Source organism: Lissotriton vulgaris, chromosome 5, assembly GCF_964263255.1.
Source record: "Lissotriton vulgaris chromosome 5, aLisVul1.2, whole genome shotgun sequence".
Lineage (NCBI taxonomy): Eukaryota > Metazoa > Chordata > Amphibia > Caudata > Salamandridae > Lissotriton > Lissotriton vulgaris.
This window is the reverse complement of record NC_141693.1, coordinates 1,167,586,683-1,167,606,531: the sequence shown is the minus strand read 5'-3', so window position 1 is coordinate 1,167,606,531 and position 19,849 is coordinate 1,167,586,683.

Sequence of the window (19,849 nt, the reverse complement as noted above, 5' to 3'; positions counted from 1 at the left end):
GTGTCATCTTAAGAACATGCTCCTCCCACCACCCCACCAATAAACAGGCGTAGGTGGGAGAAAAGCACGCCCCCATTGCAACCCCTCTCAACTGTTTATATAGAGTTTTGTTAAACAGGAACAGGAACAGATTATTATTGAGGCATAGGTCAATCATTTTGAGCAGCATGCAATTGTGATCATAAAGAAAAATATCTTGATTATTGAGAAAATACTTGACTGCTTCTAAACCATGGATGTGATGAATGCTTGTATATAGCGAGACTATATCCATAGCTATTAACAAATGGTTCGGCTACGACTCAACCTCATCAATTTTTTTCAGGAAATCTCCTGTGCCCTTGATGAAGGAGGGCAAGCTAGTCATGTGTGGCTGTAAGGAAAAGTCAACGCATTTGGACACTGCTTCTAACTATCGGTTCCTAGCAGATATAATGGGTCTGCCAGGGACAGGACATGTCCCCTTATGCACTTTAGGAATAAAGTACAAGATTGGAGTCATGGGAAAGTCATTCTTCAAGAAGAGAAATTCATTCTTAGATAGGTGAGCCTGTCTCTTCCATTGATGGAGATGTTTAAAAACAGTTAACCTGGTTCAAATGTTGACTACTGACTGTAGAATAACAACTCGAGTCAGGCAGGTGGTGTTGGGCTTCAGCTAGCTAGTCAGTCTTCGGCCATAACACAATATTACCACCCCTATCAGTAATACTCACAATAACCTCATTGTTTTTGTCTCGCAATTTTTTTCACCAAAGCCCAATAGTTCTTCAAGTGATAATTCTGCAGCTGACGCTGGAAGTTCACAGAAGAATTAAGTTGTTTTAAATCTTCAATCACCATTTCATTAAACACATCAACAGAGTCCTTAGGTATTAGAGGGTAAAAGTATGAGGATGGACGAAATGGACTGGCAGCCGCTACTCCTATATTGATCCCCTCAATAGGCACATTTTCTGTGCAAACACCCTCATTTTGCGAATCCTCATTTGCTAAAGATTGTAACACCTGTATGGTCGTTAAATCACTGACTTGTAAATTGCCCATGCTGGTGCCTTGATTCATAGGCACTTTTATTGATTTGTTTAGTTGGAAGAATATCTTGAGTTTTATTTTTCAGATGAATTTGTAAATATCAATCTGCAATTGTTTGTATGAAAACTTAGATTCTGGGCAAAAGGACAGGCCTAGGGTTAGCAATTGAAGTTCCACTTTGGTTAGTGTAATGTCAGTTATATTGATAATGGTGTTGTCATCCTGTAAGTTTATCATCTCCACCTCCTTGCTCCTCTTCCCTTCTTTGATGTGTTTACTCCGCTGCCGGCGCCTCTCCCTCCAGCGTTGGCTCCTGCTGCTGTCACATTTTGAGGGTTGCATGGGCGTAACGTGGCGCGCCTGTCCATTGTTACAAAAATGTAACTCCTCCCCCGGAGTATAATTGATCTCCACTCGTGATTGATTGCCAGGGGTCATAATTCTGTAATCATCTAAATCACGGCTAGTTAAAGAATTGGTTTCGGAATCTTCATTTATGACGGTTTGGCCTTCCATATTAGATGTTTGTTTTGGTGGCACTTGGCTGGTTAGGGCTTTCCTTTTCACATTGTCGAATTTACGGGAAAAGGTGAATACCCATCCCGATGCATAGTCATCTCGGTCCTGAGCAAATTTGAAGGCTTTACGGGTTTAAAAGTATCTTCATGCTGTTTTAGTTTGACTGCTATGTCAGCATGGCCCTCAAAAACCAAGTCCTTCTGATCACTTGCTTCCAACACGGCAATTATTTGATCAATCTCCTTTAAGATGCTGTCCCTATCAATTTCGGCGTACTTGATATTCACATCCAGATCTCAGAAAGCCATCTTAAAGGAGCAAAATACCAATACAAGCTACTAATCGCAATCCATGGAAAGAGCTCGAGTCAAGTTTAGAAGGAGCAAACGGAACAAACTCATCAAAAGTCAAGGATAAGTGTGTAAAATTCCTGAACTAACTACCACGAAATCAAAATAACAAGAAAAAGTGCCTAATAACACCCTAGCGCTACAGTACAGAACACAACTTATCTGTATAGCAGTGCAGCAAAGGCAAAGCAGCACCCTCCCTCTGTTACGTCAGGCGTAGCGAAAGTTGAAGGGGCCCCCCGCAAGGTACACAGAGGGGCCCTCTCCAGATTTAATCCAGAGCTATCAAGCCTGAGTACTGTCAGGGCCGTAGCCAGCAATATTTATTTTGGTGGGCACGGCCCCCAGCAAAGATAAAGAAGTGTATGAGGAGAGGAGAGGCAGGCTGGAAGAGCTAGCATTTGAAACTGGTGCTGTATTGACAGTGATATTTTAAATCACAAAATGTTTTCATGCTGTTGTTCCTTCTCAGAAGTGAAAAAGGGTGACAAATGGGTCCTTTTAAAGCAGGGATCTCCAAACCGGTCTGGAGGGCCGGATCCATGCCAGATTTTTGGGATATCCCCATTGAGATACATGTAGTAATTTTAAAAATCTGGCATGGATCCGGCCCTCCAGGACCGGTTTGGAGACCCCTGTTTTAAAGCCACAACTGAACATAGGTCAAAAACATCCATACCACAGAGATAGAAATTATGCTCATGGAACAAGTGGAAATACGTTAGCCAAAATAAGCCCCAATTTATTTACAGTTTTATAGAGGATTTGGTAATTCTCTCCTAAAGGACAGTTTGAGGAAATTGGTGCCAATTACACATTTCGAAGTAGAATTATCAGAACATTAACAAACGAAAACTGGATAGCAATTAAAAAAAAACCTTCCTAGGTCATGTTTGGAGTAAGTACTTTAGGGGGTCAGAGGGTAAATATACCTGACATGACGAAATAATACATTTAATAAATGTTTTACAAGTATATTGATTTCAAAGTCATAGGTTCTGACGCAGCACTCATGAAATATGCGAGTTCATGGTGTGCCTAGCAAGTCTGGCCTACCACCTCGGTGTTTCTAGTTTACCTCCACCAAAAACAAGGAGAAAATGGAGGGAAAATCATGCATTTCTATATCCAGTTTACATATCAAATGTCCAGGGCCCTGTAAGGGGTAGATGCATTTTAGAAACCGCAAATTCAAAGGGCATATTCATTGTTATAGCATTTTCCTTTTTCTGTTTTCAACTTACTTTTGTTTTTCCACCTGCCTCTCACGAATCTACTACACAAAGCTCACAATCTCAAGCTATAGAAAGCAGAGTTACACATGTTACAGCCTTGTAAAGCAGAGCTGTATATTTTGCAGACCTACATAATTTATAGCCCCAAACTACCATACAACAGAGCTACTGCTTAGGTTACATAGCCTTACATGTGAGGCCAGTACACATATTACACCAATCATACAAGCGACGGTCTCAAAAAGAAGTTATTATTATAAATCTAATATAAGTTGTAAATATATATTTAGATAATAAAACTTACACTGAGATACAGTATTTTAGGTTTACATCTGTAACCGAGGAATTCAAAAGTCAGATATTGATGCATAAAGTCTACAGGCACATTTTATTCTTCTGTGGTTGCTGTAATACAAACACCAGTAATATCCTAATGATTTAAAGAACGAAGAATAGTGGTCCACATGGGAAAAATAGGTATCCAGTCCAGTCCTTTTGCCTATTCGAATGATTTTATTATTTTGAGTTTGTTAAGTTATGTATTAAGGAATTCACTAAGGGATACCTTTTGCGCATCCACAAAGTACAGCTCTGCTCCGGCACATTTATGTATTCTTTAAAAACAACACAAAAAGAAAACAGTAGGCCAAGTCTGGGTACTGTACATTTAACAACAGAGTGGCAGAGTAGGAGGAAGCTAACAAGAGTTTGCAAAGTTTCCCAGTAAATAATGCTCAACCCCACAGGGATAACTTTTTTTAAATAGTAGCTGTGGTGTCGGGTGATCGCACATCCACTACCAGTATGGGTATTTCTGTCCCAAACAAATGGATTGTCCAAACATATGAAACTATTTAAAGGTGCTTAAACAGTGTGGCACACCCTGCCACCATTAAGCTGTAGATCAGATTGAACAAATACAATCCAGACACATAAATAATATTTAACACTGGAGCATACTCAAGTACTGTAATTTGTTGACAAAGCATTATCAAAGAGGCAGTCCATCCATTTGTCATTTTGTTCCTTTTATCTTTTTTGCTGTGGCTGTTGCCGACACTCTGAAAAACACATCTGGCACCCAACACATGTTTTGTCTATCAAGACTTTTTCAAGGCTGCAACATATGTAAAATATACAATTGTGGTGAATCTGTCCAATAATAAACAACAACACTGAGGTTCCGTGACAATTGTAAGTGGTGTTTTCGACTCGCACGAATATGGTCGAGTCTGGTATCTATGAACCGCAAATGATGAGTTTAGTAAGTGTGCGCAGTTTCGCTGTGCTAACTTAAACCGTTCGTTTGTTATGTGGGTTTTTCATCTGTACCCACGGGTTCCATCTTAGATACGGCATCCATTTTGTCTCTTGCCCTCAAGTAGCCAGCAAACGGACGATGTCCGCTTCGCGACCCTGGGACTCCCAAGATATTTGCGGACGACACATATCCTTTGTAAGTGTCTTTATGATGAGGGGGATGCTACTGTAAAGCAGATGGTGCCGCCCGAGGCTCATCTTGCTGCATGGACTTATTGTCTCAGCCGTGCATCTCATTAGGCACGTCCCTTTGATGCCTGTATCTCGTGTTTCCCTGATACCTCCCCTTTTACACCCTTTCCGATCTCCCCACTGTCTCCGTCTTCCTCTGCACCTGTCTTTGTTCCTATTTCGATCTGTTTTACTGCCGATTGGAATGTACTAATGTTGGGAAGATGGGTTTTTACAGTTGGGAACCGCCAAATGTTTCCGCACTTATGTTCCGGACCTCATGTGTATCAAAGTGACCAAAGCGACCCCTTTGGGGGATAATGGTGGGAACCAGGTTGTAAACTTTTGTGTGCCATGTTGTCTTATGGGTAAAAACTGTATAAAAGGAGTGATCCACAGAACCAATTTGAAGCAGTCTCCCCGAACTACACTCGATGTACTTCCTGTGATATCTGTGTTCCCTGCAGCAAATAAACCTTGAATCTTTGACGCCGAAGGAAGTGTCCCGTGTCTCTGTCATTCGTACGCCGGAGCAGGTTACCCACGAAGGTTTCAGGTGTTGTGCCCTGGCACCGCTGGGTCCTAAAGAACCCAGTCCTTCAGTTGGCGCCCAATGTGGGGCTGCATCAGTGGTACCGGTCCAAGCCCGACGATCGTGAGGAACTTCGTGTGAAATCTCCGAGGGAAGGTGCACTCCGCTTCATCGATCCTGTTGTCGAAATAAGTGGCCCGAAGACTTTTCCCGCGAAGATTCCCGCCTCCTGACGGCTGCGACGGACTGCTGCCCTGACTGTAGACCTGTTTTGGCGCCTGGCGTAGACCTTGGTAGAGCGAGACGATTGACGGGCCTTCCTGGTGACGCCATTGATCTTTGAGTTAAGTATTCGTGGGTCGCTCCCAGAATTCTTGGTTGTTGACACTTTAGCGAGTGTTTTTGTTGTTAACGCTGTGTGAGTGTTTTTGTCGGTGACACTTTGCTAGCGTACTTTGTTGTGTTGTTTGACGACTGCAGCCGCCAAAAACCGAGGGTTTTGTTCTTTGCTGGGACTTGGTAAATCCCGTAACCCTTGAAGTTTGTGAAACTCGGCTAGTGTGCAAGATGCCTGGTCGCAGTACTTTGTTTAGTTGTTTCAGGCCTTGTGGTACGGATTCCCGACTGGAGGACTCGTGTCCGATACCTCCGGTTGGAACTCCCACGTATGAACTGTATAGAAAACATGGGCTAGGCCCGATTACTTTTAATGAATACTGGATCAAATATACAAAGAAGGATGGTGACCTTCGCTGGCCACCACATGGTAGCTTCGAGGCCCCGATCTTAGATAATTTAGAGGTTAAATTGTTCGCGAAAAAGTCAAGGCCGGCCATGTTTGATGCCTTTCGGTTGTGGCGCAAAGAAGCCCGACAGAAAGAAATCAGGCAGACTAAACGAAATCAGCGAGATAGCGCTGGTACCATTGTAAGGAAAGCAGAGCAGTTCCAGCATGATAAGGAAGTTAGGGAAAAGGAAGTGTTTGACAGATTACAGCGTATGACGATAGATAAATGTTATCCTACTTTGCCTACGGAGTCGGAAACGAAGGATGAGTCAGTTGAGGATCCTTTAATGTCCTATCTTATGAAGTCGCCACCTCCATACGTACAGGGTACCACAGCCCCTGTGATTCCCCCTGTACCTGTTCCTGCACCTATTCTTCCTTTGCCTGTTCCTCAACCTGCACCCGTTCTTCCGACTATTCCTGCTCCTTCGTCTGTTTCTATTCCTACTGCTCCTCCGCTTCCACATACTCCTGCTCACGCTGCTGCTCCTGTTTTACTAACTCCTGCTGTTGCTACTGTTTCTACTCCTTCACTTGTCAGTCCTGTGTCCTATGCTTCTCCCTCTACTCGCAGTCGTAATTCTCCTCTTGCGGCTAGCTTCTTTCATTCGCTCGGACCTGTTCTTGGGTCCGCTGGTTTAGATGGTCCTCAGAGACGTAGTCAGCTTCCTGGTAATAGGGAACGTGCTTCGCTATATAATATGGCGATGGGTTGGATGACGCACCCCCTTAGAAACCCACTGCGTGTTGTACTCGACACATTTTGTCAGTTCAATATACCAACCCAAAGATTCGTGTTCGAGGAAATGTGTAAGGTTCTTCGTGATCAGATATCGGCCGATGCGCCTGACGAGGTGCTGACCGCGTTGTCTGATCTACAGCTTCAGTTCTCAACTGGACTGATAGTGGACACCAATGTTCGACGTGCTGTTGAACGGTTGCTATCTTTTCGTCCCACTCCAATACCTCAAGCCTTGTTTGTTGAGGATGTCGAAAGGCAGACAGATGAGTCTGGTCAATTTCCTATGCGTGAAGTTCCGCCAGTTTGGATGCCAGGTAACCCTGGAGGTAACCCTCCGGTCCCGCCGTTTTTCCAGAGAGTATGGATACATCTCCCATGGAAAAGATCGGAAGTGTTACAGGTGAAGCAATCTTTGCCTGACCCTCGCAAGAATCCTGCAGGATATTACAAAGAATTATCGCAGCTCGTAGATGCTACGGTAATGAATCTAGCCGATATCGATATGTTGTTCGGCAATGTCGTACCGCAACCGGTATGGGCTAAGATTCGTCAGGAAAATCACGCAAACGAATTAGGTGGTGCTTGGGCTGCCATTGTAGCGGCAGATGCGCGACAAGTTGGTGGTGCTAAACCCGAGCAGTTGATTACTGCCCTTCCTCAAAGAATTATAACGCTAATGAAAACTCTTATGCCAGCTATGAGGGTAAATTGGGACAAATTGTCAGCTTGTAAGCAAAAGAAGGACGAGAGTGTTTCTGACTTCTTTACGAGGTTCGAGGAGGCATTCATCGATCATAGTGGTCAGGATATGAGTACTGAGGGTGGTCAACGGTTGTTTGTGGATAAATTTGTTTCGAACTTATTGCCCGATTTGGGCAATAAATTAAAGAATTCCGAAAGTGCATGGGCCGTTTCTACCTCAGCTCAGATATTGGCTACAGCACAATATTATGAGAACAGAGAGAAAGAAGAGAACGACCGGGCTGATAAAAAGACGAAAGAGCTTAAGACTAAAGTGTTGCTCCAGCAAGCGTATCCTCCGCGTTCAAATCAGAGTAATTCGCAACAAAATAGATCGCAGTCGCAATCGAATAGATCTCAAAATCGTAATGACTCCTCTTCCCAAAGATCTTCATTGGGGTACAATCAATGTGCTTATTGCAGACAAGAGGGTCATATTAAATTCAATTGTCCTGTCCTAAATGAGCGTAACAGTGGTAACTCATCGAGAGGTGGTCGTGGTGGTTCGCAGCAGGCATCACGTGGTAGAGGTCGTGGTGCTCAGAACGATCGCTCAGATAACTCATCAAATTCCGATAATTGTTTCGATCAACGTGGATCGTCGCAAGGACGATCTGCGCAGTACAATGTAGATGATTATTACGTCGATCAGGGAACTGACGACAGTAATTACTAGGACAGCCAAAGACAAGGAGAGGGAGTGGTATCAGTTCCGGTTGATCAGAGAGGGCCTTACGTCGCAGTTGCTACATCGGGCGTCGTTGAGCCTTTTCTGTTGGACACTGGTGCAGCGAAAAGTTCCATCAAGCATTCGAAACTCCCTGGCGCACCTTTGTCTGGCTTAACAAATGTTTCCGTTGGATTCTCTGGCGCCCCCGTTAGCAATCCGGTTTTGCGCCCTTTGCCCCTTACAATTGGGCCACGTGAGCTTCAGGCTCCGTTAATTTTGACTACTGGTTGTGGCGAAAATCTTTTGGGCCTGGATTTGCTTAAACGTTTGTATGCGACTTTGTATTGTTCTCCTGCGGGAGTACAGCTTACGTTTGGAGAGAGGGTTGTCTCTCCCATGTACTTGTCTCTCGACAAGCTCCCACCGGAATTGAGTTCTCTTCCTGCGTCTTTGTGGGCAACGGGTCCGAATGATGTGGGCTTACTTGATATCTCCCCTTATGTTGTTCAGTTGAAATCTAATGTGCGTTTGCCACGTATTCCCCAATATCGTATCTCCCTTGATGGTGAACGAGCATTGTTAGCGATCATTTATGATCTGATCGAGAAAGATGTTATTGAAGAGACTCGGGGAAACGTGTGCAACAGCCCTGTGCTGCCCATTCTTAAACGTACGGATCCTTCCAAACCGCCTGTTTATCGCTTTGTTATCGATTTACGGGAGGTGAATAAAATTGTGGTTCCTCAATTCCCTGTTGTGCCTGACATCACGGCGCTACTGACTCTGATTCCAGCTTCTGCATCGTGGTTTTCGGTGATTGACTTAAAGAATGCGTTCTTTAGCATCCCGATTGCCGAGGAGAGCAGGGACCTTTTCGGTTTCTCTCTAGGTGGACGCAGCTTCCGGTTCAAACGCGCTCCTCAGGGCTACTGTGAGAGTCCATCAATTTACAGTCAAGCCTTGAAGGGTCAACTGGATGCGTTTAGGTTGCCGGCTGGTGCGGCCTTAATCCAATACGTCGACGACTTATTGGTGGCTGCTGATACTCAGGACATTTGCAAAATTGCTACAGTGTCGTTGCTGCAACATCTCTGTGAGTTAAATCACAAGGTGTCACCTACTAAACTCCAATATTGTTGTCAAGAAGTAACCTATCTAGGTCACTTATTGTCAAAGGAGGGAAGGAGGTTGACCCCAGAGAGAATTGCAGCGATTGCACGAATGGCTGTACCAACAACCCAAAGAGATGTACGTGCCTTTCTAGGTATTACATCGTACTGCAGGCAATGGATTCCGAATTTTTCGTTGCTGGCGAAACCATTAGTGGCTCTTACGTGCAAGGATGTTTCGACTCCTTTGCCATGGACGGAAGAATGTCAGAAAAGTTTTTCTGAACTACGTGATTCATTGTGTTCGGCTCCTGTGTTAGGTACTCCTGACTATAGCAAGCCGTTTACATTATATGTTCACGAGAGAGAAGGTTGTGCTTTGAGTGTCTTAACGCAACCTTTTGGTGGTAAGCAACGTCCATGTGCATATTTTTCCTCGACCTTGGACCCAGTAGCTAGAGCATTGCCGAGTTGTTTGAGAGCAACTGCGGCAGCTGCGGTCTCCATCCGACAATCAGCAGGATTGGTCATGGATAATATGCTTACGGTGATGGTTCCGCATGCAGTCGATACTCTTTTGAATCGAACGAAAACTCAGCACTTGACGAGTGCGAGGTTGTCTGGGTACGAGTTGACGCTGTTGGCAAGCCACATTCAGATAAAACGTTGTAATGTTCTGAACCCGGCAACTTTGTTACCAATTAGCACAGAGTCAGATGAAGTAGCAGAACATGATTGCTACTTGAGGACCGAAGAAGAAACAAAAGGTCGAGTGGACCTTAAAAGCACCCCATTGGAAGATCCGGATGGTACATTGTATGTGGATGGGTCATGTTTTAAGTTGCCGAATGGCGATGTGACTACTGCTTATGCTGTTGTAACGTTGAATACTGTTGTTGAGACTGCAAGATTAAATCAGAATTCTGCCCAAGCTGCATTTGGCGTCGCACACAGTTTTGGACGATTGTGGAGAGAGAGAGGTTTCTTAACGTCGCATGGTACGAAGATTCAGCATGGACAGCTTGTGAATGATCTTTTGGATGCACTGACGTTGCCTAAGCAAGTAGCGATTGTTAAATGTAGTGCGCATCGTAAGGTGACGGATGATGTTGGTCGTGGTAATGCGTTTGCAGACGAGATTGCTAAGGAGACTGCCCGGAACCTTAGCACTCGAATGTATGTGACGAGTTCGGTTAGGTGGCCTACAGAATCGAGTATGTGTGAGGACACTATTGAGAGTGTGAAAGAAATTCAGAATGAGGCCACCGAGACTGAAAAGGTGAAGTGGAAAGAAAGCACGGGAAAGTTGGATGCGAATGGTTGTTGGATTGATTTGTCTGATCAGAAAAGATGGATGTTACCGGATGCGTATGTGCTGGCCGTTGTGACAATGGCGCATGGATTAGCACATATTAGCGCGAAAGGTATTTGTAAATTATTGTCTCCTGTATGGAAGAATGATGGTATCACGAAATGTGCTGAACGTCTGGTGAAAAATTGTATGGTGTGCATGATGTACAATCCTGGCAAAGGAACCCCGACTCCTCCTGGCAGTTTTGCTCCTCCTTCATATCCCTTTGAGGTGATTCAATTGGACTTTATCCATATGGAGCGATGCAATAACCTGAAATACGTTTTAGTTGTGGTTTGCGCATTCTCCAGATGGATCGAGGCCTATCCTCTCAAGGACAATACTGCTTTGTCTACTGCAAAAATCCTACTGAAGGAATATTTTCCTCGGTATGGAATGCCTAGAGTCGTGTGGTCAGATAACGGAAGTGAGTTTGTGGGTAGTGTGATGAGGAGTGTGTGTAAGGGCCTTGGAATTAATCAGAAATTCCACAGCGCCAATCATCCCCAGTCAGCTGGTTTGGTTGAAGGGTACAACGGCACCCTTAAACTAAAGCTAGCGAAGATTCAGGCTACGACTGGTCTTTCGTGGCCTGACGCTTTACCTTTAGCAATACTGTCAACTAGGGCGACTGTACACTCCCGAGTAGGGCTTAGTCCCTATGAGATAGTGTTCGGCCGTCCGGCGAATGTGTGGGGGGTTCCTAGGCCAGGAATGTTCTCTGATCTTGAGTACCCAATGTTGATCGATTACCTACATGACTTGACTGCTAAACTGAGGTTAATTCACCAACAGGTTTACGAAGCATTGCCGACGCAGACGGAGGGTCCAGGCCACCAGCTCCAGCCCAGAGACTGGGTGGTGACGAGAAATTTTTCACGCAAAAATAACCTGGACCCGAGGTTTACTGGACCCTACCAGGTGCTCCTGGCCACGAGGACTGCCGTTCGTCTCGAGGGACGCAAGAATTGGGTGCATGCCACCCATACCAAGCGAGTCCCCATCCCTTTGCCGGCAGACCCGTGGGTAAGGAAAGGCATTGCATCAACTGAAACCGAAGCATTGCCAGCGTTTGTGCCTTTTAGCGACGCGCAGCCTGTTGGAGAAACCTCAGCGCAGCAGAAAGACACTGTTGAACAATTATCATCGAAAGACTCAAGACCAGAACATTCAGCTGATCAACAGGACGCTGCCTCTTCAACAGATCCTTTGTTCGACGAGCAGACACGTCCTGGGAAAACTCGATACTTTTTCCGATCTCGCACTAAAGACTTGACAACTGCATTATCCCGTTTTCCGTGATCAGTTTTGAACATTTGTATTACTGTAATTATTCCTGTATATATATATTAAGCTTCATTCCTTATACTTTTTGTTTCCTCAGCTGAGAGACTTTGTTTTTGCATAAAAAATTTTTATTCCAGTAACTGATGTGGTGAGCAAAGTCATAACCCCCATCTGTAACGCCATGTTCCAATCAGGGATCTTTCCGGATAAGTTAAAAAACACTTTGCTGAAACCCTTACTGAAAAAAACTGGTCTTGATAAAACAATTCTCAAAAACTACAGACCCATTGCTAGCCTACCCTACTTGGCTAAAATTGTGGAAAGAGCAATGAATGTTCAACTAGCCGAATATATTGAGCAAAACAGTCTCCTGGACGAATCGCAGTTTGGATTCCGGAAACTTCATGGGACGGAGACTGCCCTCATTAAGGCCGCCGATGATATCAGAGCCATTAGGGACCAAGGAGGGACAGCTATACTGGTCCTACTGGATCTCTCGGCGGCCTTCGACACGGTCAATCATACCGTTCTGATTGACCGTGTCGAGGAGATGGGCATTTGCTCAAAGGCCAAAGAGCTTCTGGCATCATTCCTGTCCAATAGAACACAGGCAGTAACATTGGGCGCATTTCAATCCCCTCAGCTCGCCCTCCCATGTGGCGTCCCGCAAGGCTCATCCCTAAGTCCGACACTTTTTAACATCTATGTGTCGGACTTAGCAAGGGTGATTAAGAACCACCGGATGAGCCTTACCTCCTACGCCGACGACACCCAACTGGTGATCGCTATTAAGAACAACGGTGAGGAGGTTGCCGCCAGATTCCAAGAAGGCATGTTTGCCATCAAGGAATGGATGTCGGAAAACTGCCTGCGCCTCAACTCGGAGAAAACCGAGGTAGTGATCTTTGGAAATTTATCACCACAGTGGTCCACTCTTTGGTGGCCGACACCCCTCGGAGCCCCTCCAGAACCAGTAAAAAAGGTCAGGAACTTAGGCATTATATTTGACGACAATCTTAATTTTTCCAACCATGCCAACCAGGTTGCGTCGTCTGCTTTCCACAAGCTTAAGATAATTAAAAAAATCCTGCCCTATCTTCCGGAGAGTGCTAGGAAAACAGTGGTGAGCTCCTTAGTACTCTCTTCACTCGACTACTGTAACGGACTGTTTGTAAACGCCCAGGCAAGGGTGGTGGCCAAACTCCAGCTTATACAAAATGCGGCTGCAAGGCTACTAGCTGGCATTCCTAAGTTTCAGTCCACCAGGCATGCGATTAGAAATCTCCACTGGCTAACAGTGAGAAATCGCATCAGATTCAAGACCCTGTGTCTCACCTACAAAGCTCTCAAGGGTCTTGGACCAGCCTTTCTCAAACGAAAACTTCAATACTATTCACCAAAAAGATCCTTACGCTCCGAACATAGTCACCTACTGGTAGTGCCTCGCACCAGGACGGTGACATGGGGCGACAGAAGTTTTACCAATGCTGCAGCTAAAATCTGGAACATGCTCCCAAAGGAAATAAAACTGGCACCATCGTTACTTCAGTTTAGAAAACTGGTAAAAACTTGGTTATTTGATCAATAATCCGCTCAGAAACAATACGTTTGAAGGAAGATACCACCTTTTTCTGGGATTTTCAGCAAATTTATAGCGCCAAGACACCCACGGGTATACGCCGCGCTTTATAAATTTTTAAAATAAAATAAAATAAATATATATATATACATATTGTGCATTGAAGGCCGTAGGGCCGCGCGCGTACTTCCTTCTGGATAGTAGGTCTTGACGCTAGGTTAAAGGCCGTCGGTTCCTGGGAACTCCTAGGGATTGACTATTGCTACACAGAACGAAGTGCGTCAAGAAACGTTGCGGACGGTCGTAGGGAATGGCATTCTCGAAGCTGAACGATTTGGAAGGAGCACAAGCTCATAGATTTAAGCTGCAACAACTCAGTCGTACCAAATGTTTTATATTCCAACTGTTCGTTTTGTTTTTGACTGCTTCTGCATTGTTGGCGGGTGGGGTGTATTACATGATGTCTTACTTCTTACCTTCCGCTACACCTACTACTACTTCTGACCCTAACCTTACCTCTACTGTTTCTCCTCATTCCTTTCATATGTTACCGGAACATGAACAGGCTAGACGTGTAGAATTCCGCAACAATTCCTTTATTCAGCTCCTTCATCAGCATCAGTTAGTGGTTAACACTACTAATTGCTGGGTGTGTGGGTTGATGCCACATACTACGGATAAGGGAATTCCATATCTGGTGTTACCGTATAGTTCCCAAGGGTCCGCTCGAGCATTTCAGACAATGTTTCGAAGCGCACTGGGTTTCCACCCCATTCGAGAACCACGTTCTCCCTACTCTGGTCCTACCTCGTATCAAAAACCTTTGTCAATAGCAATAGAGGATTTAGATAGCGATATCTATGATCCCTCGCTTATTCCCGAAGAAGAGGTACAAGCCTATAGGGTCCTAAGTAGAGGTGAATATAGTGCGTTCACTAGCGAAAAGCAGCTTAAAAGCTCGCCTCCAATATGGGTCGTACCCCACACTGGTAATTTTTGTCTTATGGGTCGTGGCCGAAGATCGCAAGCCCGACTTGGAGCAAGTGCTTGCACTGAAAATTACATTCTGCCAATGTTCTCGTCCCCTGTGTTTCTGGCTGCCAAGGGTACGTACTTTATCTGCTATGATCGTGCATACGCATGGTTGCCCGCTGACTTCATGGGCTCATGCTTCATTGCAAATCTGTTGCCTCCGACGTTTACTGTAGATGCCGATTATCATAAGACTAGAGTTGTGCGAGGCGTAATTAGCGAAGAGGATACTGCCGGTCAAGAGGCAGGAGACTTTTTCAAGGGTTTCCTCCCGTTTTGGGGACCTATGGTTAATAGTAGGAACCTGAGACAGTTGACTCGAGTGGTAGAATCGACAGCTAATATTACTGCCAGTTAAGCATGAGCGGATTTTGCGGATTGGCAATCCGCGAATTTTGCGGATTTGCGGATTCGCAATCCGCAAAATCCGCGAATTCCCGCGAATTTGCGGATTTTTTTTTTTTTGTGTTCGCCCGTGTTTCTGCCAGTTCGCGAGGGTTTTTACAATTTCGCAATTTGCGAACTTACCTGTCGGGTCGCAAGTTTTGCGAACTTGTTGTTTCTACGTGTCCAGCCTGTTTGGGACACTCTTCTTCATCACTGCCACTCTCTGTCACCACTGCCACTCTCTGACTACTCATGCCACCCTCTGGCCCACCCATGCCACCCTCTGTTTCATCACTACACCCTCTGGTTGTCCAGTGTACATTATTTTCGGCAAAGCAAAGCACACCTTCCCTGCCTCAAGTGACCTGAATTAATTTGGGGCTGATTAATGTGTCACAGAATATTTTTTTAGCTGGCACCTGCTTCCTTAGTGCGCCCTGATTAGTGATCTTTTGCACTTGCTAAGTGCTTTCATTGTTGCAAAATTAGTTACAACACCTGCCCTGCCCCAACTGACAATAATGAATTAGGGGCTGATTAATGGATTTTAACTTCCAGCCTGGCTCCTGCTTGTCTCCCTTAGCTGTAATTCAGGACCTTTGTGGCATATGTGTAACTATTCTGAGGTTCAGAGCAGGGTCACATAATAGTTTCAACTGGCAACTGAACTCTGGAGGGGCCCCTCAGGAAGCCCTACAGGAAATGGCTACTAATGATGTGCCTGAACTTTTGAACCTGGTAAGTAGTTACTTTCAGTTTTGCCAAGATCGTATTTCTGCAATTTCGCACTTATTCGCGGGGCGCGAACTCACGCTAACAGTGCGAGCAGTGCGAGCAAAATCCGCTGCTCGCGGATTTGCGGATTTTGCGGGAAATTCGCAAATCTCGCGGATTGCGGATTTCCCGAAAATCCGCAAAATCCGCGAGCGGAACGGATTTTCCGCCCACGCCTACTGCCAGTGCCCTTGGTAATATCACCACTGAACTTCAGGCGGAGAGACTTATGACGTTACAAAACCGTATGGTTTTAGATGTCATCCTAGCAGATCGAGGTGGGGTATGTAAGGTGATCCATTCGAGCTGCTGCATTTTCATTCCGGATAACGCTCCGACTGTCTATCAAGCCATCTCGAGGTTACATAAGATCTCCGAATCCATACACGTGGATGTAGGGGATTGGACGTTACTTGGATGGCTTTGGGGCCTGATGTCGACTTGGGGTTGGAAGATTCTGATGATCATCGGAGTCGTTGTGGTGTTCCTGTTCACGTGTTGCCTTTGTGTGCAGTGCGGTCCTGCCTTATGTGGCCTCTGTGCTACAACGTGTATGAGACAGCCACCTGTTACCAAGGGGACTCGGTTGGACAGAGCTATGCTACAGCAACATCTCGATGGTCTGATGAATATCGAATATGATTCCGACTAGTGCTTGCCTACATGAGGGCAAAAGGAGCGTCTGAGGTTCCGTGACAATTGTAAGTGGTGTTTTCGACTCGCACGAATATGGTCGAGTCTGGTATCTATGAATCGCAAATGATGAGTTTAGTAAGTGTGCGCAGTTTCGCTGTGCTAACTTAAACCGTTCGTTTGTTATGTGGGTTTTTCATCTGTACCCACGGGTTCCATCTTAGATACGGCATCCATTTTGTCTCTTGCCCTCAAGTAGCCAGCGAACGGACGATGTCCGCTTCGCGACCCTGGGACTCCCAAGATATTTGCGGACGACACATATCCTTTGTAAGTGTCTTTATGATGAGGGGGATGCTACTGTAAAGCAGATGGTGCCGCCCGAGGCTCATCTTGCTGCATGGACTTATTGTCTCAGCCGTGCATCTCATTAGGCACGTCCCTTTGATGCCTGTATCTCGTGTTTCCCTGATACCTCCCCTTTTACACCCTTTCCGATCTCCCCACTGTCTCCGTCTTCCTCTGCACCTGTCTTTGTTCCTATTTCGATCTGTTTTACTGCCGATTGGAATGTACTAATGTTGGGAAGATGGGTTTTTACAGTTGGGAACCGCCAAATGTTTCCGCACTTATGTTCCGGACCTCATGTGTATCAAAGTGACCAAAGCGACCCCTTTGGGGGATAATGGTGGGAACCAGGTTGTAAACTTTTGTGTGCCATGTTGTCTTATGGGTAAAAACTGTATAAAAGGAGTGATCCACAGAACCAATTTGAAGCAGTCTCCCCGAACTACACTCGATGTACTTCCTGTGATATCTGTGTTCCCTGCAGCAAATAAACCTTGAATCTTTGACGCCGAAGGAAGTGTCCCGTGTCTCTGTCATTCGTACGCCGGAGCAGGTTACCCACGAAGGTTTCAGGTGTTGTGCCCTGGCACCGCTGGGTCCTAAAGAACCCAGTCCTTCAACACAATATACTCTACTCCTGTCAATGCCACAAAACCAAAGTAAACTCAAAAATAGATAAGACTCTGATTCAAGATCAAACATAATAATAAGAATTGTGAAATAAATGGAAAGTATATGTGTGTATGAAACATGAAACACCACAGGAACATCCGTAAACACAATACAGAAAATAAGTAACTGACCTCCATTACATGCATTTGTCTGTTTGCCATTTGAGCGCATTGCTGTTGGACAGAGCTACAAGTACCAAAGGGCGATGAAAAGAGATGTAAATCTTAGTATGATTTTATGGTGAGTTGTATCAGAAAAAAACAAGATACCTAAAGTAATACCGAAGACACACAGTCACAGTGAAATACGATATAGTCCTATCAACCATAGTGCTTCCCTATCCCTAGTAAAATGGACAAAAGAAACCAAGTCGACAAAAATTTAAATAAACAATATAAGTCCATCTCTAAAAGGGAGAAATTAAAAAAAAGTAATGAAAACTCCCCCTAAAGTATAACCGGTATACAAGAGACTGTGCAGTGTAAAAGCAAATCAAGTGCTGTTCCTCAACATACAAACACTCCAATCGAACAAGCCCACAGTTGGGCAAGCTACATGTTTGTAGCCTTGATAAGCTAATAAAGACAAACAAAAAATGGATTCATGGAAAAAGCGGCACATATATAAAAGACTGAATATGGTGTCAGAAGAAAAAATCCAATGTAGACTGCCCAGCAATGTAAGAAAACCAAATTAGTGTAAAGCATCTTTGGTGTGTGCGAGCAAAGATTCGAAAAGAGCATGATTCTGAAACAAAAAAAGTAGGACCACAACGGGAACAGTACCAGGTTCCCCAGGTGTGCAACCATTTGTGCCACCATCTGGCATGGTGGAGTAAGGCAAAGAGGTGAACAGGAAAACATGAAGTGCTATCAGGCAGTAGACAAATATAACAATGAGTCTGCCCTTTGCAATATAAAGCCAAGCAAATCTGAAAAAATTGAAACAAAATTCAGATAAAAACTGACCCAGTATGACACGTCCATGTGCATGACAATAGAAACTGGAGGAAGCATGGTTCGTAAAGATAGCTGTCTTCTCCATCTTGTACCAATGAAAACCAGAGGCATTCAAATGGATAGAAATAAAAATCTATGTAGGTTAATAACTGTTCAGCTTCCATCTGTGCTGCTGTCAGAGAAAAGCACTACAAATTATCTGATAGCATTACAATGTCATGTGTGAACCAGGAGCGGCTCCTCCGCTACGGCGTAGAAGCGTTGCCCCACTGCTTGCTTGCAGTACTAGAATCTCTGCGGGCATGCGGGCTGCTCTGCTCTCTGAGCAGGCCAGGCGAGGAGTGGTTTTCCCACTCCTGAGTTTGCAAAGACTGTTTGGCCAGCCCTCTCGGGCTCCCAAATCAGTCAAGCACACTTGGCCCTTCTCATGCAGACTGCATTGCAGCCTGGATGGAGAATATGCACACCCCTCTAGACCCTGGCTGAGCGCTGTGTCACAGCACTCCAGACCAATCGCAATGCTGCATCCAGCATTGTAATTGGATTAGGAGAGGGAGCCTGGCTGCCAGCTTCCTGTCTCTGAAGGAGGCAGTAGAGCAGGAGCAGTGAAAATGCGTGACCCGGTTGAAAGGTATGTTTAATTTTTGTTTTTTTATTATGACCCCTCCTTCGCATGCGCCCCCCCCCCCTTCGCCCCCACCGCCCTCAAGCCATGCCGGCCACTACTGGTGTGAACCCTTAAAGTTCAAGCTCATTTGGCTAGATAAATAAACGAAATGATCACAGTTGTGTGGAGGGGAAGTATTTTGTTGTGGAAGCCCACAAGGGCTGCTCAATGAAAATATGTACTCTTCCCTCACAACTTGTGGTCAGAGCCAAAGCCCCTCTCTTCGTGATTATCTGATTATTATCAGGCGACAGCTGCACTGTCAAACCAGACTATAAATATACATATATCATTTTGGCAAAACATGTTAACGGGCTCATCTACAATGCTTACTACTACGGTATATCAAATGACGCTTCAGGAGAGGTATGGGGTAAGAGATAAAACCAACATAGTCATACTCAAAGAATCACAATTATATCAAAAGTGGTAGTAAACAGTCAGGCATTACTTCATGGGCATTTAATTCCAGCTTCAACTGGCCTGGCTGTGGACAGCAGTTACTGGATCATGTACTACGTGGTGATCCACACTTCAGTCCAGTTGTACTGGTCATTTCAGCTCCAGTCTCAGATACACTCATTCTGCTGAAAGCAGGGATGGCAAGCCTTGGGAGTGAGCAGCCCACTGCTGTGGAGGGAGGTCAGGGTCCATGAGCATCCTGACTGCAGGCCCTTCGGTATTTCCTTTCATGCTGTTTGAAAGGACAGCTGACAGGCGGGTCAAGTAGGCCTGTGACTAGTGGACTAGATTTGCCGCAATAGTGTTGCAGAGTGCAGAGATACTGGTCAAGGATGCTGGTCGCTGGCAGCTCCAGGTACCAAGTGCAGGTGAAACTAGTGGTTCTGTGTGTGGAAGACACAAGCACAAACAAGCTTCTAGATCAGGTCAAGAGGCAATGGTACTAGCTACAACTGTGCAGCTGACAGCTTATATCATTAGGTGCTAC